Here is a 4,037-nt window from a genome sequence, read left to right as displayed (position 1 = left end):
AAGAATACAAGTCATTCCCCAATTGATAAATGGTCAAAGGATATGAACAGGCAGTTTTCAGAGAAAGAAATTAAAGCTATCTATAAGCACATGAAGAAATGCTCTAATTCACTATTGATTAGAGAAATGCAAATCAAAACAACTCTGAGGTACCACATCTCACCAGTCAGATTGGCTAAGATGACAAAACAGGAAAATGACAAATGCTGGAGAGGATGTGGGCAAACTGGAACACTAATGCATTGTTGGTGGAGCTGTGAACTGATCCAGCCTTTCTGGAGAGCAATCTGGAACTATGCCCAAAGGGCTATAAATACTTTCATACCCTTTGATCCAGCAATACCACTCCTAGGGTTATATCCCAAAGAGATCATAGAAATGCGAGAAAGACCCATATGTACAAAAATGTTTATAGCATCTCTTTTTGTTGTGGCAAAGAATTGGAAATTAAGGGGGTGTCCATCAATTGGGGAATGGCTGAACAAGTTGTGGTATATGCATGTTATGGAATATTATTGCACTATAAGAAACGGGGAGCAGGCGGTCTTCATATTTACCTGGAGAGGCTTAAAAGAACTGATGCTGAGTGAGAAGAGTAGAACCAGGAGGAATTTGTACACAATTACGGACACAACATATGTGTGATGACCAACTTTGATAGACTGGACTCTTCTCAACAATGCAGGGATATAAGTCAATCCCAAAAGACGCATGATGGAGAGAAAAATGTGCATCCAGAGAAAGAACTAGAAAGAACTAAATTTATATCCAGGTGGAAGCAAAATACCTGATCTTTTTTGTTGTCTTATTTGATTTTATGTCCTCTATACCATTTTTCATCCCAGCTGGTACAATCCATCCTTATAACCTGACCATTGTATAATGTGAAAGTATCTACAGATCCTATACTTGATTATAAGACGCCATGGGGGGGAGGAGGGAGGGAGAGAAAATTTGAAACTCAAGGAACTGTGGATCTGAATTTTGTAAAATAAAAGTAAGGAAACAAATTAATAAAGGCCAAAAAATTTAAAAAAAAAAAAAGGTCCTCCAGCCTCCCACTTTGTTCCCAAAACTAGCTGCTATATTCCCAGCCCAGGTCTGATTTACTGTATGAATGATTTACTGGCCCTAATGTGTTTGTTTACTGGGAAAAGAAGTACTCTATAGAAAGCTGGGAAGCTTGGTGCCCGCTCAGTTGTGGTAGACCAAGGGGAAGAAAGAAGAGACATTTACAAATGTATTGTGCCTGGCCATTAAGAAATGCCAAATTTTTCCAGCAAATTCATTCTATTTTAACAGACACAAAAGAACACATTACTGATGTGGGAGCCATTTCTGAGTCAACAATCAATATGTAAAAATAAGCCAGCAGCTGGAGAAAAGGATAGAAATGAAAAAAAAAAAGCGGGGTACAATGAAAACAACTCCAACCCTAAGCTATCTGAGCAAGTTTTGATGCCCAAAAATGGGAAATGAATGGAGGAAAGGACAGGTGCCAACGACAATCATTTCACAGAGAAACTTCAAAGATATAAATCAAACGTCATAATCCAATCAAAAATAATCTAACCAGATCAAAAAGGGCTAGTTGGTTTTCCAAACAGAGCTACATGGCAGCCGAGGCCCCGATCAGCAGGAGGGTGAGCTCCTGTTCTATTAAGCAGCTCAGGAAGAGGTGGGGAGAAGAGGAACTCTGTGGCTCCCTAGGTCCTGGAGTGCAGCCTTCTGACTGATCGCACAACGCCTTTCAGGAGGGGCTTTGTTCTGTGTGGCCCCACCTCTAAGGCTAGGTGAGGCCGGGAGGAAGGCTGGCGAAGCCCAAGGACGACCCCGGGGCAGGAGGAGGCTCGAGCCTCAGAAGCTGCTGGCTGGTCGGGGGAGTCACACAGCCAGGGCCCCAGGCCGATGTCCAGGGCGCCGAAGGTGTGCTGGCCAGGCTCCGGGAAGGCCCACGGCCACGCGGGGCCATCATCATCGTCAGTAAGCCCGACAGCCCTGAGGCGCCTGCGGGAGGGCACAGCGCCCGGCCTCCAGGGAGCCCGGGCAGGGCCCCGGCCTGGGGCTCTGGGCCCCGCGGTGCTGCGGTCCATCCTCTGACCCCGATGGCCGGCTCCAATGGTCCGCTCGGGCCGCAGGGCCAAGGGTCTGCCCATCAGGAGCGGCCGGCGGACGGGAGGGAGAGATGCAGGCGGACACACTCTCACGTGCACACGCATTCACGCAGGCCCACCCCGGCCCCCTGGGGGGCTCGCCAAACCCACGATCCCGAAGGTCCCAGGGCTCGTCCCCATCTTCCAGGCGCCGTCCCTGGCCCCGGTGCCGCCGGCATGGGGCGGCTCCGGCAGGGCCGCTCCGTGCCTCAGTTTCCCCTCGGCCGGCGACTCGCGGAGCCGCCTCCCGCTGGGACGGGCTCCCCGGGCAACCTGGGGCTCCCCCCCACCCCGGTTCGAAGGCCGGCTTGGGGCCCCGGGGCGAGGCCTACCTGAAGGCCGGGCCTGCGGCGGGCCAAGGCACGGGCAGGACCGACCGACCCCACAGACTGAAGGCTCGAAGCTCTGACTTCCCAAGAGGCGGGCCGCTTCGCGCCTTCTCGTCCCGCGGACCAATCAGAGGCCGGGATTCGGGCCCCGGCGGAGACCGACAGAGCAGCCCCGCCAATCGCGCTCGCTGGAGGGCGGGATTCGAGGATTCCGAAGGAAGAAAGCACGGACTAACGGTTGCTAGGGACGCAAGGGGTCCCGGCTACGGCGACCGGCGGGGGCCAAACCCCCGAGCTGTTCAACCGGCGGGCTCAGCTCTCAGAGTTCCGAGCCTGATCTCCCCTCCAGGAGAGCTGAGGACCTTCTCGACAGATGGAGGGAGGCCCCGTGCGTTCGCCTAGGCTGTGCCCGCAGTGGGCTTGGTCCTTGTCGTCTTCCCACCTCCTCCACGCAGCCCGCCCTTATCGCCCCTGCCACGAGCTGAAACCTATTCCCATATTCCGAGAGCTTTCCTTCTGAATCTCTGCCCCATCCCTGTCTCCCGTTTCCTATCCTTCGTCGCATGATCGGTCATTCCCTGTGGCTCCTCCGGGGCAGGGGCTGCATCTTTGTGTTAAACCTACCTGTGCCCAGTCCAGGGCCTGGAGAGACAGGCGCTTAGCCACCTTCGAGTTAATAAATGACACAGCCGAGATGACCCCATCCGCCCGAAGCTGTGGTCCTCCTGATGCTGGGTCCGGACCACTCCGCATCTCAAGAGACCCAGAATCCTGTAGGATCCCGCATCCAGAGCTGGAAAGCACCTTGGGGACTTGCCCAATGACCTAGAGAGAGCATTCCAACACATCACATATGCTCCAAAGCCATAGCTTTCTGCTGGACTGCAAGGAGAAAAGTCCGTGGATAAGCACTGTTCAAAGAAAGGCAAAGACAAGTCTCTGCTGCCAAGGATCTTGAAGTCTGATGGGGGAGAAAACACACAAGCAAGCTTCGGACGGGATAAATTAGAGATAATCACACAAGGGAAGGCTCTAACATTAGGAAGACCCATAAGGCTTCCCGTAGAAGGTGGAATATCAGCTGGGACTTGAAGGAAGCCAGGGAAGGCGGGAGGAGGATGATGGAAGGAGAGCCTTCCAGGCATGGGGGGAACGGCCAGTAAAAACGGCCCAAGAGATGGGAGGGTGAGGCCAAGACTTGGAGTGTCTTGTTCGTGAAACAGCAAGAAGACCGGTGTCACCCGATAGGGTGTGTAAGGCATGGAGGACAGTCAGGGAAAGTTCCCGGAGCCAAGAGATAGAGGCAAGAAGGCCAGTGTCAATAGACTGGGGTGGGGGTGTAAGGTGTAAGAAGACTGGAAAGGGAGGGAAAGGCTAGGTCATGAAGGACTTTGAATGCCAAAGAAAAGCCAGTTCAATTATACTGAATTCAGTGAAGTGCCTATTCTATGTTAGGCTCTGAAGAGGAAGAGAAAGAGGAGGAAGAAGAGGAGGAGGGGAAGAAGAAAAAGGAAGGAAGGAAGGAAGGAAGGAAGGAAGGAAGGAAGGAAGGAAG

The 4,037-nt window shown here is 52.4% G+C and overlaps 1 protein-coding gene across 6 annotated transcripts in view; it reads right to left on the bottom strand.

The window, feature by feature from the left end:
* The window catches only part of PASK (PAS domain containing serine/threonine kinase), a 64,016-nt gene that overhangs the window by 59,354 nt on the left and 625 nt on the right, over window positions 1-4,037 (bottom strand). For 3 of the 6 annotated variants that reach the window (XR_011167432.1, XM_069083382.1, XM_069083383.1), the window contains exon 1: window positions 2,486-3,081. The gene's annotated coding sequence lies outside the window, so the exon portion shown is untranslated. Of the gene's footprint in view, window positions 1-2,485; window positions 3,084-3,106; window positions 4,024-4,037 lie in introns of those variants that run through there. The other 3 variants (XM_069083380.1, XM_069083379.1, XM_069083386.1) reach the window with 3 other exon arrangements.

This window comes from Petaurus breviceps, unplaced genomic scaffold (genome assembly GCF_028583685.1).
Source record: "Petaurus breviceps papuanus isolate PSGF00001 unplaced genomic scaffold, PetGlider_PUasm1.0 173, whole genome shotgun sequence".
Classification (NCBI taxonomy): Eukaryota; Metazoa; Chordata; class Mammalia; order Diprotodontia; family Petauridae; genus Petaurus; species Petaurus breviceps.
Note: the sequence above shows the minus strand (reverse complement) of the source record. Positions and strands in the feature narration are given on the sequence as shown.